General features: G+C 43.4%; 1 protein-coding gene across 1 annotated transcript in view; it reads left to right on the forward strand.

The window, feature by feature from the left end:
* Positions 14751-16435, forward strand: part of MEGF10 (multiple EGF like domains 10) — a 184239-nt gene continuing 182554 nt past the window's right edge. Inside the window, exon 1 of the mRNA XM_005682686.3 lies at positions 14751-15507. The gene's annotated coding sequence lies outside the window, so the exon portion shown is untranslated. The remainder of the gene's footprint in view (positions 15508-16435) is intronic.

The following is a 16435-nucleotide window of genomic DNA, read 5'->3' on the forward strand; positions in this document are numbered from 1 at the left end:
GTTGCCAGGGGCTAGGGGCAAAGAGGAATGGGGAACTATTATTCAATAGGTATGGAATCTTAGTTTTGTAAGATGAAGGCATTATGGCCATGGATGGTGGCTAAAATAGCCCAGAATGCTCAGAAATAGTGTTGAGAGTGACAGTGAGCCATTTCCCCACCCACACTGGCTCATTCTCAACAGGATACACAAACATCGTAATTCTCTCTACCCCAGAAAACCTTCCTTTGATCCTGCATTCCTAAATAATTACTCTCACTTTTCTGCTGCAGTTGAGAGCAAAATGTGAAAGACTTGTCAGTACTCTGTGTCAAATATCTGTCTTTCTATTGTCTTCAATTTCCTTCAAATAGACTTTCAATCAACTTCTTCACTGTCAAAACTCCAGACGTAGCATCTGTAAAAAACAACCAACCCAGAAGCACTGACTGTATGACACACACAGTAAAATCGAGCTGATATAGGAAGGTGTTATAGTCCAGTCATTTCATTAAATCGTATCTACTTTCCCCCCTCAATTAGTCAAATGGACTGATCTGGTCAATTTGCTTGTCTTTACTATTTTTTACTGTTTTCAGAATAAAAATGGGAATAACTTACTAATATTACTTTGAATTTCATAATGCATATTTTGGCAAGATAATTTTTAATGTAATTATTAAGCAGTTTTAAAATGATATGCACCTTTTCTTTCACAAATACTTGACTGAATTATTGTAGCAATTGTGAACAAATGATGGTTCATTTTAACATGAAAATATATAAACATTTTCATAAATCTCTTTTTTGTTAAGCATGAGAAAGTTACTTCATGAATGAGGAGGAGAGTTGATGTAAATCTTTATGTAGTGTACTTATTTAAACTTTTAATGGTTCCAAGTAATTCTGTGTAATGATTGGAATGTGCCTACCCTGGGTCATACCGCTGGGTGCCTCCGTTCATTGGAGGCCAAATTCCACACGTGGTGCAAGAAGAGAGACTTTCCTACTGATGGTGGTTGTTTCACACTATGTGATTATTCAGGAAGGTCCAAGTTTTGCCTAGTTTTTATTCACTTGCCCAGGGTCCGTGATAACATTTCTTTACTGGTCTTCATCAAGCTATGTGCTCATTATCTCTTAACCATATTTTTCCCTAAGCTGAACATCTTCCTTTATATACCTGTCATCTCAGCTGTTGTTGCTGAGAGCAGTTCCCCTTATGAGCAGAGTTACTGCTGCTGCTGCCGCTGCTAAGTTGCTTTAGTCGTGTCGGACTCTGTGCGACTCCATGGACAGCAGCCCACCAGGCTCCGCCGTCCCTGGGATTCTCCAGGCAAGAACACTGGAGTGGGTTGCCATTTCCTTCTCCAATGCAGGAAAGTGAAAAGTGAAAGTCAAGTCACTCAGTTGTGCCTGACTTTAGCGACCCCATGGACTGCAGCCCACCAGGCTCCTCTGTCCATGGGATTTTCCAAGCAAGAGTGCTGGAGTGGGGTGCCATTGCCTTCTCTGCATACAGCTGTATAGTCTGTGCTCTGCACACAGGCTTCCAGCAGAGAGGGCAAGTGAGGCTAAAATCCAAGAGTGCTCTGTCCCCTAAGCCCTGATGGTGGCACTGGAGAAAGGAAATACTCATTCTAATTCTGTCAGCTGGAGGCATGCATTTTCTTCATTTGCACAAAGCACTATAGAGGCTAATAGCAATCCTGCTTGTGAGAGTTGATCAGAGGAAGAGCCTTTCTTTTGGTATAGAAGCACAAAGGACAAATACTTGCTTCTTCAGACCCCTTTGCCACTGGATTGTGGCTCCGCCAGTTGAATGTATTTGCCCTGGACTTTGACTCGATAACTGGGACACAGGAGAATTCTTCCCGGCAGCTCAGGGGAGGCAACAACATTCCTAGAGGCAGTGGTGATCTCAGTTGGTGTCTAACGCTAGAGGCCTTGGTGGAGAGACCGCTGTCATTCTGGATCCAGCACTGGGGCAGGGCTTCCTGAGACCAATTCCACAAAGTGATTTTAGCTCTGAGTGTGGAACCTCACTATCCCTGGGCACCTTCCCAAACCAGTCCTCTGACCTGTCTGGCATCTCACCAGCTCACCCCAGTAGCTTCTCAATAAATTCTTTTTCTGCTTAAATTAGTCAGTTTCTTTCACCATGTAACCAGTTTACTGGAGAGTCTGAGCTCAGTAGGATCCTAGCATGAAAACACTTCATTTTCTTTCTCCAGGTTTGCTTTGATGGAGTTTTGTTTTCTGTCCCTTCACAGCATCTTGGGCAGCTCCTGTAGCATTTCAGAGACTTGCAGGTTTCAGAACAATCGAGGACAGTATAGTCCACTGTACAGCTTGAATCTCACATCCAGTTTCACACTCCTCCCCTCCCTAGGTCCAGCTATGACCAGTCTTGCAGATGGCCCCATCCTGGGGGGTTTGGTGTGCTTTGCTTGTCTCCCCCTCCTCCACTTCCTTCTCTTCCTTCATCTTTTGGCTTCATCTTTCCTGTTTCTTTCTGAGTGTTGGGTCCTGGAGGCAGAACTGAGGAAGGGACTGACATCGGATCATCAGTCCTAGGCCTGCAGAGGAGACATCTAGATATGGCAGAAGTGGAGTGCGTGCGTGGGCTCTTCAGGAAGGCTTGCAGAGGCCTCAGTTGCCCAGGCCTCCAACATGAGTGATTCTTACAATCCAAGCTCTTCTGCCTTCTGTGCTTTCAGCTCCTGCTCCTCCGCTGCAACCTCCCACTAGAAGTAAACCCTTTTAGGCTAGATTGTGACAAAATTGCTTAAGCCTAGCTACCCTCCCATGGTATCCATTTGGCCTTAAGGGAACCTGAGCATTCTTTTTTAAAGATTAATTATTTCCCAGGCATTCTCATATCATCAAGCAGCGGGAGTAGGAGTTTCACTCTGTTGGCCTTTGACAACACCTTTCCTCCTCTTCTAACATGTGGGGAGAGCTGCTTGCTCTATGTGAGCAGAAGTCTGCCTAGCAGTGGCGATGCCAGCTTCTGCCCCTGGCCGGCACTCCTCATCTTGTGATTGTTTTCCTTGCCTTCCCCTACATCTTCAGTTAACTTGCCATAGGGAGGGAAGAAATAGTTCCCTTCCCTCTAATACGGGGAGGACAAAAGTCACCATTTGGGTGGCAACTTCCATACAGCAGGAATTCTGTCTACTCGTCTGGAATTCTTTAGTTTTTTTCCTGTGGGGGTAAAAGGATAGACATTATGTGTGTGTGTGTGTGTGTGTGTGTGTGTGTGTGTGTGTGTGTGTGTGGTGGGGAAGGGAGTCTGTTGTAGTACCTGATAGTGCTATCAGAGCTTGTTTTCTTTTTTTAATTATTAAGTTTTGCGGAGGTTGTGTCTATATGCTTTCTTTAAAGTGTGCGTCAGTCAGCCTCTATTCTCTTTGTGTCTGAGACTATAGATACAATTCCCAAACAAGTGGGAAACCTCATTCACCATCCTGTTGTACTTGTAATAAGTGCCCTTGCTGATTCACAGTGCTCTGTCATGTGTAGTTTTTTTAAAAAATTAATTAATTTGACTGCGATGGTCTTCACTGTGGCATGCAGAATCTTTAGCTGTGGCATGTGAGCTCTTAGTTGTGGCATGTGGGATCTTGTTCTCTGACCAGGGATGGAACCCAGGCCCTCTGCATGGGGAGCATGGAGTCTTAGCCACTGGACCACCAGGGAAGTCCTCGTCATATAGAGTTTATTTGTAGTTCAGCACCTATTTCCTCTTACCAATGGCACCCTGATTTACTTTTGGGACATTTCCTCTCCTTACTTTTTCATACTCTTAGAGGAATGGTATATCCAATCATCCTTCTCCCATAGAAGTTTCAAGGGCCAAATAGTTCATGTTATCCCAGGTCTGGCAAGAGGGAATGCAAAACCCAAGTTTAGCCAATGGATGTTCTCTGTTATGACTGTGATCTTGAGAGTGTGGTGTGAAGACTCAGTAAAAAATTATTCAAGTTCATTAATCCAGGTGGAAATAGCATGACCAGGCTCTTTCTGCTCTGAGTCTTTGGGACCCTCTAGAGGAAGTTCTACTAGAATTCAAGTTTAGCCTCTTCCAATTTTGTTTTTATTAAGTTAGAGTTGACATTTGTTACTTGAAATAAGAACCTTGACTGATGTAGTGAACACTGATACTGCAGACTAAAGGAAATCACCCCATGCCAACAAATCACACACAACACAGGAAATGATTTTTTCTTTTTTCCTGATATTCATCTCATTACCATGGTCACTTTTGGTCATCTCTGTGATTTTCTCTTTGTATACAGTTATGAAGATCCTTATTTTGAATAGCGCTTAGATTTATATATTCCCAATTGGAATAGATTTATTTATTGTGTCAAATGTTACAGTTTTAAAAAGCAAGGTCAGAAAGATGTCAGTCTCTTTACTTGTGTCACTTTCTGGCCTTGCTATATAGAAGATGAAGTTGTTTTCTGTTGAAAGCCTTCCAAGCATGATACCACATCATACATAGACTTTTGCAGGAATATCCTAGATAGCCATGTTGTTGATTCAACAGCTTCTCCAAGCATAGTGTCACAGCTGGAAATATACCAGTAGTGCTTTTACAAATTGATAGTCCAGACACACTTGAAAGTTTGAAGAGTGATTTAGCACTTAAATAAAACAAAATAAAATGAAAAAGAGCTTAGCTACTCAAGGTGCATCCAAGAGACATATCACCTTAGGAGTATGTTAAAATGTAGGCTCCACCCCAGATACTGGATCAGAATTAGATGTCAACAAAGTCCCTAGCTGTTTAACATGCACATTGACATTTGAGGAGCACTGGACATGGAACAACAGACTGGTTCCAAATAGGAAAAGGAGTACATCAAGGCTGTATATTGTCACCCTGCTTATTTAACTTCTGTGCAGAGTACATCATGAGAAATGCTGGACTGGAAGAAACACAAGCTGGAATCAAGATTGCCGGGAGAAATATCAATCACCTCAGATATGCAGATGACACCACCCTTATGGCAGAAAGTGAAGAGGAACTCAAAAGCCTCCTGATGAAAGTGAAAGAGGAGAGTGAAAAAGTTGGCTTATAGCTCAACATTCAGAAAACGAAGATCATGGCATCCGGTCCCATCACTTCATGGGAAATAGATGGGGAAACAGTGGAAACGGTGTCAGACTTTATTTTTTTAGGCTCCAAAATCACTGCAGATGGTGACTGCAGCCATGAAATTAAAAGACGCTTACTCCTTGGAAGAAAAGTTATGACCAACCTAGATAGTATATTCAAAAGCAGAGACATTACTTTGCCGACTAAGGTCTGTCTAGTCAAGGCTATGGTTTTTCCTGTGGTCATGTATGGATGTGAGAGTTGGACTGTGAAGAAGGCTGAGTGCTGAAGAATTGATGCTTTTGAACTGTGGTGTTGGAGAAGACTCTTGAGGGTCCCTTGGACTGCAAGGAGATCCAACCAGTCCATTCTGAAGGAGATCAGCCCTGGGATTTCTTTGAAAGGAATGATGCTAAAGCTGAAGCTCCAGTACTTTGGCCACCTCATGTGAAGAGTTGACTCATTGGAAAAGACTCTGATGCTGGGAGGGATTGAGGGCAGGAGGAGAAGGGGACGAGAGAAGATGAGATGGCTGGATGGCATCACTGACTCGATGGATGTGAGTCTGAGTGAACTCCGGGAGATGGTGATGGACAGGGAGGCCTGGCATGCTGCGATTCATGGGGTCGCAAAGAGTCAGACACGACTGAGCGACTGAACTGAACTGAACTGAGAGTATAGAGAATATCAGAGGACATGACATATAGTAAGTGTTGTTTGATGAAACTTGTTCCAATCATATACCTATGAAAATGTGAATTTGATTATGATGAAAAATGTACTTCTTCCTGTGGGTCACAGTAAAAAAAAGTTAGAGAGAGTGACATGAGGGAGATAGCTCAGTAAGGTTCCTTTTATTATATTTCCACCTCCCAACAACAATTTGGCTTCAGTTCATAGACAAAAGTGGCCGCGGAAGCCGTGGGAGCTAGCATCAAACACCAAAGGATCTGGGAGGAGTCTCGCCCACCTGTGCATCGGGTACTAGGCATACCGAACTTGCTCTGGGCTGCGGACTGTAAAGTGGCCAGTGAACCAATTCAGTTCCTCTTAGCTGAAGTCCAAGAGCCCCTGGAGAATACTGCCTTTGTCAGTCACCCACTTTTGAGCCAGCTTTTGGAGTAGTCCAAGAGTGCAATGGGGGAAGTTCTAGCACACCACTGGAGGAAAAAATAATCCAAGATTGGACTTGTTGGAAAAGATATGAGAAATGGTTTAATGTTATCCATGTCACCCCTCCCTCCATGTGGCACAGCTCAGTGCTAGAGGAGCCCATGATTACTCCCTTGAGAGAGAGAGAGAGAGAACCTGTAAGGGAGTGCCCTACTTCCCAGCTGAGAAGGAGGCTACCAAAGAGACCCACTTCTCTTTAGCCCCATCCAGAGTATTGAATGGTAACCTATATGGGGTGGGGGGCAGTGAGCAGATAGGAAAATGGCAGCCAAGCCTCAAAACAAATCAGAGGGATGCAGAAGCTACCAGCCGTCCATTGGGAGGCCTGTCAGCCACTGGGAGGTGTGTTCTGTGAGCACAAGTAGGTTGTTGTCACTAAGTAAGCTTTTAAATCATAGGTCTAAAGACGTGATTGAGAGCACTGCAGAGAGGAGGCCATGGCTATAAGAAGTCAACCTTGTTTGCTAAGAAGCAGACCTGCTAGGCTGACTTCACTTTCTTTACTGGAAATATTATCAGACAGGTAAATTGAAGGAATGAGAATACATTTGGATTTATGAGATAATTGAAAAAAGTATCCCATCACATCCTTGTGGGTCAGATGAAGAATGTGGGCTGATGTAATAGAGCTGTAGTGTTTGTAAGTGGTTAAATGACCGTACTATGGGATGAAAAGAACTGTAAATGGAAAATGAAGTCCTTGTCAGAATATGCCTTTGACTTTCACCTGCTTCCACATGTTTAATAGGTATTTGCTCAAGAGCTTTGTGGCCTGCTGATCAAACTTCAAATATATTGATTTTGAACTCCCTAGCCAGTATAGTAGGATAAGAATTAGCTCTTCCAAGATATCAACAAGTTCTAAAATGGACTGCATATAGAAAAATAGAATTTCATAGGGCTAAATGAATAGTTCTATAAAATTACTATGAAAGCTACAACTAATTATATAAATAATATTTTAAAAAGTCAGATTTAATAACAACCATCAAGAATAATTGAAGTTTTAGTAGATTCTAAATTCTATAGTATAGTTGAAAGAATAGTATAGTCACCAATTAAAAATCCCATTTAATCTTATATGAATAATGCTTATGGTATTCAGAATAAAGGTGCTAAAAGTTTCACTCTAATCCAGGTTGTTCAGGCTTTATCTGAAATGCTTTATATGTTTATTTTGGCTACCACATGGGTATTGCCCAGAGTTCTCAAGCAACAGAAACCGAGTCTCTCCAACTCAAGGAAAATAAATAAAAACATACCAAACATGTGAAGTAATTTGTTCAAAGAGTAGCTCCTAGAAATCAAAGGCAAAGAATTTATCTTTCTGTCCATAAATGGTTAACTAGACTGGTCTTAGGATCCTGCTTGGAACAACTGAAGTGAAAGCAGTTCTTTTTAGACACTGGGCAAGAAGATTGTGGTCCCAAAGGAAAAATAAGCAAATGAGGTGAACTCTAGAATCTCTCTGGCTTTCTGACCAGAGGTATTTCCTGGACCACAGTGCAGGTGAGCACAGGAGACAACACTGGAATTCAGAGAGGCTGAGGTGGCTGGAATTTGGAGAGCAGTGTGCTAAAGAGGAGAGAATTAAACCAAGAAAAACCTCCATAAACTTGCATAGGGTCCTTCTGTTGCTGAATAATAATTCAGGATGATTAGGGTGAGACTGTACAAGACAGGTACACACCCATCAAGAAGCTGTAAGCTGAACAATTCCCAGTAGCCTGCCAGGCTCCTCTGTTCATGGAATTCTCTAGGCCAGAATACTGGAGTGAGTAGCTGTTCCCTTCTCTGAGGTATCTTCCCAACTCAGGGATCAAACTCAGGTCTCCCACATGGTAGGCAAATTCTTTACCATCTGAGCCACCAGGGAAGCCCAAGAATACTGGAGTGAGTAGCCTATCCCTTTTCCAGGGGATCTTCCCAACCCGGGAATCGAACCGGGGGTATCCTGCTTTGAAGGTGGATTCTTTACCAGCTGAGCTACCAGATAAGCCCAATAATGTGTCAGTCTGGATCCAGTTAAGAGATAGAAACCACAGTGGGTTAAAGGGAGTTGGAGGGAGTTCATGTAACAAGTTATCAACTCTGGTAAAAAGTGACTATCAGATACAACAATTCTGGATGGTGTTCTAGGGCTGACAAAGTGCTTAAGAAAGAACAAAACTGGCAGGGGTTCAGATCTCACTGGAGAAGGTATAGTTCAGTCCACTGGTGAGCACAGAAGTTTGCTGGTTTGCCCAGGCTGGAGCTATTCTACAATCTCTAAGCCATCACAAGGCAACCCTCTGCAGTGCTGGTAAAACACTGGTAATTAGTGACAGGTGGGGCTTCCCTGGTGGCTCAGTGGTAAAGAATTCCTGCTAATGCAGCAGATGTGAGTGCTGCACCCTCTACAACTGCCTGCACCGCTTGCCTGTGAACTAGAAAGCGTCTACTGAGCTGCTGTCCACTCTCCAGGTCCCCATGTGGCTCACTGTGGTCCAAAGTGTTCCCGTAGAAATACTACTCTCCCTGCGTGCCCATACTGTTGTTGTTGTTGTTTTAGCTGCCAAGTTGTGTCCAACTCTTTTGCGACCCCATGAACTGTAGCCCACAACTAAAGCCCATGACTGTAGCCCATGACTAAAGAGGCAATTGGAGTACCAGCGTGGGCAGGAGGCTTTAGAGCGATGATACAAACAGAAGACCTTCAGGGCACTATGTTTAACAGAGAGGGCTGCAGGACACTTATCACTATGCTAAAATGGGGCTATGAGGTCCATCGAATAGATCAAAATATTAATGAATCTCTTGCTTAACAAAGAGTCACAAGAAAATAAAAATATAGACCAATATTCTTTCTGAATATAGACACACCTGAACAAAATGTTAGCAAATCAAATCCAATAGTACACAGAACCTGTCATACACAGTGGCCAAGTAGGCTTTAATCCAGGAAGGCAAAAGGCAGTTTTAACAATCAATTCAATTAACGAGGTAAAGGAGGAAAACCATACAGTTATTTCAATTGATGCAGAAAAAACATTTGATGAAATTCAACCGTCATTTATGGTAGAAACTTTTAGTGAAGGGATTTTTCAACCAATAAAGGGTGTCTATGAAAAGGGCTTCCCTGGTGGCTCAGACGGTAAAGCGTCTGCCTGCAATGTGGGAGACCTGGGTTCGATTCCTAGGTTGGGAAAATCCCCTGGAGAAGGAAATGGCAATCCACTCCAGCACTCTTGCCTGGAAAATCCCATGGACGGAGGAGCCTGATAGGCTACAGTCCATGGGGTTGCAAAGAGTCGGACATGACTAAGCGACTTCACTCACTCACTCACGAAAAGCCTACAGCTAACATCCTACTTCCTGGTGAAAGACTGTTTATTTTTACTCTAAGATGGAGAACAAGGCAAAGATTTTAACTTTTATCAACATTAACGTCTTATTCAACATTATTCTGGGCATCCTATCCAGAGCAATAAAGCAAGAAAGAGAAATAAAAGTAGCAAAATTGTATTTATTTATATGTAGGAAATCTTAAAGAATTTTAGAAAAACTGCCTGAACTAATCAGTAAATTTAGTCAGGTTGCAACATATGAAGCTATTGTACAAAATTCCATTGTATTTCTCCATGTTAGCAACAAACAGTTAAAAATTGAAATTCAAAAACAAGTCTGTTGACAGTAGCACCAAAAATTTAAAAATATTTAGGGATAAATTTTTAAAAATATGTGAAAACCTGGCATGCTGAAAACTAAAATATTGCTGAGAGATGGTAAAAATGATCTAAATTAATGGAACGATACATGTTTATAATTGGAGGAGTCAACTAACATGCCAGTTCTCCTTGAAGTTATCAATATATTCAAGGCATTCTCAATTAAAGTGACTTTTTAAACACTGACAAGCTAATTCAGCAATTCACATAGGAGATTTTAAAAAGCCCCAAATTTAGGAAAGCTAAGCAAATCTTGGGGAAAAAGGGAAGTTGGAAATCAAAGTCTTATTATGTTGTAGTTGATCATTCACTAAGTAGTGTCCAGCTGTCTGTGACCTCATGGACTGCAGCACGCCAGGCTTCCCTGTCCTTTACTGTTTTCTGGAGTTCATTCAGATTCATGTCCATTGAGTTAGTAATGCTGTCTAACGATCTTATCCTCTGCCTCCCCCTTCTCCTTTTGCCTTCAATCTTTCTCAGCATCAGGGTCTTTTCCAATGAGTTGGCTCTTCACATCAGGTGGCCAAAGTATTGGAGCTTCTGCTTCAGTATCAGTCATTCCAATCAATATTCAGGGGTGATTTCCTTTAGGATGGACTTATTTGATCTCCTTGCAGTCCAAAGGACTCTTAAGAGTCTTTTCCAACACCACAGTTTGAAAGCATCAATTCTTCGGCACTAGCCTTCTTTATGGTCCAATTCTCACATCTATGCGTGACTACTGGGAAAACCACAGCTTTGACTAGATGGACCTTTGTCGGTAAATGATGTCTTTGCATTTGAATATGCAGTCTAGGTTTGTCATAGCTTTTCTTCCAAGGAGCAAGCATCTTTTAATTTAATGGCTGCAGTCACCATCTGCAGTGATTTGGGAGCCCAAGAAAATAAAGTCTCTGACTGTTTCCATTGTTTCCCTATCTATTTGCCATAAAATGATAGGAACAGGTGCTCTGATGTTAGTTTTTTGAATATTGAGCCAGCTTTTTCACTCTCCTTTTTACCCTCATCAAGAAGCTCTTCAATTCCTCTTCACTTTCTGACATCAGGGTGGTATCATCTACGTATTTGAGGTTGTTGATATTTCTCCTGGCAATCTTGATTCCAGCTTGTGCTTCATTCAGCCTGGCATTTTGCCTCATGTACTCTGCACAGAAGTTAAATAAGCAGGGTGACAATATACAGCCTTGATGTACTTCTTTCCCAGTTTTGAACCAGTCCATTGTTCCATGTTCGGCTCTAAATGTTGCTTCTTGACCAACATACAGGTTTCTCAGGAGTCAGGTAAGGTGGTCTGGTATTCCTGTCTCTTTATGAATTTTCATAGTTTGTTGTGATCCACATAGCCAAGGGCTGAGGGTAGTCAATGAAGCAGAAGTAGATGGAGCAGACCTAAACATAACAGCTTAAACTATAAATTCTGGAAGAAATAGTGGGAGAAAATCTTCATGACCTTGGGGTAAGCAAAGATCTCTTAGATAAAACATGGAAAACACAGCTGTAAAAGAAACAGCTGATAAATTAGACTTTGTCAAAAAAAAAATTATGGTGTTTGAAAGAAACATTGAGAAATAAAAGGCAAGAGACAAACTGAAACAGTATATTTGTTATACACATATATGACAAATGCCTGATTTTCAGAATATGTGAATTCATACAACCCAGTAACAAGAAGACAAATGATCTGCTTAAAAATTGGACAAGAAACTTTGGCTGCTTTATCAAAGAACTAATGAAATGCAAGGACATGAAAAGGTGGCAAACATCTTTGTTCACCATCATTAGTCATTTTTTGTTCTTATTTAGTCTCTAAGTCGTGTCCTAGACTCTTTGCAATCCCATGGAATATAGCCTGCCAGGCTCCTCTGTCCATGGGATTTCCCAGGCTAGATTACTGGAGTGTGTTGCCATTTCCTACCCCCAGGAGATCTTTCTGACCCAGGGTTCAAACCCCCTGTCTCTTGCATCTTCTGCCTTGGCAGATTCTTTACCACTCTGCCACCTGGGAAGATCATTAGTTATTAGTTCAGTTCCGTTCAGTTGCTCAGTCATGTCTGACTCTTTGCGACCCCATGAATCGCAGCACACCAGGCCTCCCTGTCCATCACCAACTCCCGGAGTTAACTCAGACTCACGTCCATCGAGTCAGTGATGCCATCCAGCCATCTCATCCTCTGTCATCCCCTTTTCCTCCTGCCCCCAATCCCTCCCAGCATCAGAGTCTTTTCCAATGAGTCAACTCTTCGCATGAGGTGGCCAGAGTACTGGAGTTTCAGCTTTAGCATCATTCCTTCCAAAGAAATCCCAGGGCTGATCTCCTTCAGAATGGACTGGTTGGATCTCCTTGCAGTCCAAGGGACTCTCAAAAGTCTTCTCCAACACCACAGTTCAAAATCATCAATTCTTCGGCGCTCAGCCTTCTTCACAGTCCAACTTCTCACATCCATACATGACTACTGGAAAAACCACAGCCTTGACTAGACGGACCTTAGTCGGCAAAGCAATGTCTCTGCTTTTGAATATGCTATCTAGGTTGGTCATAACTTTTCTTCCAAGGAGTAAGCATCTTTTAATTTCATGGCTGCAGTCACCATCTGCAGTGATTTTGGAATCCCCAAAAATAAAGTCTGACACTGTTTCCACCGTTTCCCCATCTATTTCCCATGAAGTGATGGGACCAGATGCCATGATCTTCGTTTTCTGAATGTTGAGCTTGAAGCCAACTTTTTCATTCTCCACTTTCACTTTCATCAAGAGGCTTTTTAGTTCCTCTTCACTTTCTGCCATAAGGGTGGTGTCATCCGTATATCTGAGGTTATTGATATTTCTCCCGGCAATCTTGATTCCAGCTTGTGCTTCTTCCAGTCCAGCATTTCTCATGATGTACTCTGCATATAAGTTAAATAAGCAGGGTGACAATATACAGCCTTGATGTACTCCTTTCCTATTTGGAACCAGTCTGTTGCTCCATGTCCAGTTCTAACTGTTGCTTCCTGACCTGCATACAGATTTCTCAAGAGGCAGGTCAGGTAGTTTGCTATTAACAGCTCTCTCAGAATTTTCCACAGTTTATTAGGGAAATGCAAATTAAAGCCATAATGAGATACTACTATATACTCAATGGAATGGCTAATATAAAAAGACAGACAATACCAAGTGTTGATGATAATGTGGAACGACTGTCATATATTGCTATTGGGAATATAAAATGATGCATTAACTTTGGAAAACAGTTAATCTCTATTATATATGTAAACACACACTGTATAATCCAGTAATTCCACTCCTGTGAAATAAGAGCAATAACAACGTATGTCCAAAAAACTTTTACACGAAAGTTCCTCGCTGCTTTATTTATTATAAATCTAAATTGAAAACATTTGGTGGATGGGCAAATGGCAGTATATCCATACAATGGAATAATACTCACCAATAAAGAGAAAGCAACCTACTTTTACAAACTATTTTGACGAATTTCAGAAACATTATGCTGAGTGAAGAAGTCAGACATAAAGGAATACATCTTATATGATTCCATTGTAGAAGGAGCTTCTACAATGGAAGGAAAGACAAATCTATGGCTACAGACAGCAGTTGCGTGGGTCAGGGATAAAATGAGGTGGGTAACTGAATTCAAAAGGGGTAAAAGAGAACTTTCTGGGAATGATTGTTCATTATCTTGATTGTAGTAGTGGTTCCATGGGTGTGTACATTATTCAAAACTTTTCAAACTCTATCTTTGATATGACAGTAACATTGAATGTAAATCATATCTCAATAAAGTTAATTAAAAAATCAAAGGAAGTGAAGTAACCAGGTTTCATAAAGTATAAAGCAGGGAGCTTTGGGGTATAAATGACATGACCTAAAGGTCAGTCTCCAGAACACTGTCATATGGATCAATCAGCACTAGATTTATTCCTCCTTGTGCCGCCCTGGTCAGAGTTAGTATTCCTGGAAGAGAAGGTCTGAGGGGACTAGCTTAGCAGGTGCCCGTTCTTGGACTCAGAAAAGCCGGACCATCCTGAATGACCTTCCCATCCAGAATGCCCTAAATGTGGCAGGGGTGGTCCCTCAAGAAAAAGGAAGGAAGGTACTGTTAACCAGAAGAAAGGGTGACGTTATCTGGTAAACAAACAATCAGAAACAGTCTTCCGCTGTTTATTTCCAGGGGTGATCAAGGAGAATAGTGAGGGGCTTCAAATATACATGCTCATTCATTCCATTCAAGTATAACTTTGAGCATGGACTGCTTGCCCTGTACTGTTACTGACTGGGGTCGCATATGCACTGGAGGTCTCTCTAAAAAGAAAGAGTTTATATTAATGTAAGGAACAGGAGTGACTCATCTGGTGTGAAAATGGAGCACAAGTCTTTTGGGGAGTGGGGAGGATAGAATTCAGCTTAATATTGAAAAAAAAAAAAGTTAACAACTTTCCATGGATAAGTGTGTATCTTCTCAGGTCGTTCTCATGTAGGTTAATTGTTTCCTAAGAAAGAGGATGGTGATCAGAGAAGGAGATTCCATAATTCATGTCTCCCCAAATACACAGATAGGGAAAAGCCTTTTCATCCTTATCGCTTTCCGTCTTTGGGTCTCCTGGGGTCTCCCTGGAGAGTCGGCAGAGGGAGCCATTCCCCAAGAAATCTCCGCCCGGGAAGTCTTAGTTGGCCTGGAGGGATTTTGCTGCTGGCCCGTGGAGTTGTCTCTCCGCTCCGCCTCCGTAGGACTCCCTCACCCCACGCCCCACCTCTCCAACCACTTTGTTGCTGCAGCGCACACTTTTGTACCGCGAGGTCACTCCTCCCTTCTCTGTCCCGCGGTTGCGCTCGCTCCCTGGCACCGCTGGGGACGTGCCATCCACTCCTGCTGGTTGCTCGGGTGCTGTCCCCACTCCCCCCAGTCTTCACAGGGGCTCCAGAACACCTCTGGGGACTTTGACACTGGGGCCCTGAGAGTGAATTGAGACTCAGACAGGCACTCTCTCCGCTACCCCTTGGTAAACCCCACGAGGTAACCCCAAGGTGTGCCAGTTTAGTAGCCAGACTATTGGCGGAGTCTCTCCGGGCGGTGGAAGCCGCTCAGGACAGGGACAGCCCGTGATCGGGACACAGGAACTGGGCCGGGAGGATCCTGCAGGTCACACTAGGGACTGCCCGCCGCGCCCAGCGACCCCCGTCCCCGCGCCCGCCCCCCAGCAGTCTCTGTCCCGGCGGCAGCAGCTGCAGCAGCGGCAACTGCTCGCATCCAGCGCCGGGCTCGGGTTACTCCCCTCCTCCTTCAGCATCTCGGGCCAGACGGAGAAAACCCGACTCAAGTTTGCAGCGAGTACTTTCTCGGTGCGCGAAACCGGGGATCCGGAAACTCACGGAGACCCGTCTTCTTTCCCGAGCCTCTAAGGCTGAACCAGGACTCCGAAGTATCGCTCTTTTGGGGACTCTGCTCGGAACCGAACTGCGCCTTTTGGAACAGATTCTGTTTCTCCACTGGCGCTGCGTGAAAACCCGGGGGAAAGTGTTGCGCTGTGAATCTCAGGATCTCGGGTAAGAGTTGGGCAAACTCCCTTCTGGCAGCCTCTGGACCTTGGCCGGATGGGGGGCAGACTTTCCTTAGCCAGGATACCCCGGGTGCCCCGTGAGGTGGGGCGAGATGGGCTCGGTCTGGCTTGTTAACTGGTTTCGAGGGTTTATTGTTAGTGTTTGGATTGGGTCTAGTACTGGGAGCTGGGTAGAACTTCTTGGAGTATTTTTCGTGAGACGCCCCCGTTACGCATCTTGCTTTGCATGATTTCCGCTCTTGTGTTTCCTTGTTTGTGTTGATTCTCTGTTGACCAGTGTCGTAGATGTGTGTAGGCAGATTTGGGGAGACTGGGAACGAAACAGTTTTGGCGGGGTCCTTGCTGTCCGGTCCGCTTTGCTTCTCCTCTGGGAATCTTGTTTTCTAAACTTCTCTTTCTCCGGGACTTGTTATTCAGATTGTGCGGTCAGACTGGGATGTTCCCTCCTCCTGTGTTCTCACGGTCTTTTAGGGGGCATCAGGATCACAGGCTGGGTGACTGGGGGCGTCTCTTACCTGTTTGAATACCTGGTACCTCAGGGGATGTTGGGAAGGGCGGTTCTTCCAGCCCTGTGTGAAAGTGTTAGTCGCTCAGTTGTGTCCGACTCTTTTGCCACTCCATGGACGGTAGCCCTGCAGGCTCCTCTGTCTATGAGATTCTGCAGACAAGAATACCGGAGTGGGATGCCATTTCCTCCTCCAGTATACTTACCATGGAAAGATCTGTCTCCTGTTGGTCTTTTTAATTCCCTGGATCTAGGACTTTTAGCCCTGGTTTAGAAAGTATTTTGTCTTTCTTTCTGGAAATGAGTGATACCACTGAGTAAATGAAATGTAGTGACATCTTTGACACTTCTTTAGAAAATATCCCCACAGGAGAATCCAAATTCTTCAGGGAGAGTTAAAGTTCGAGAT

This window comes from Capra hircus, chromosome 7 (genome assembly GCF_001704415.2).
Source record: "Capra hircus breed San Clemente chromosome 7, ASM170441v1, whole genome shotgun sequence".
Taxonomy (NCBI): Eukaryota; Metazoa; Chordata; class Mammalia; order Artiodactyla; family Bovidae; genus Capra; species Capra hircus.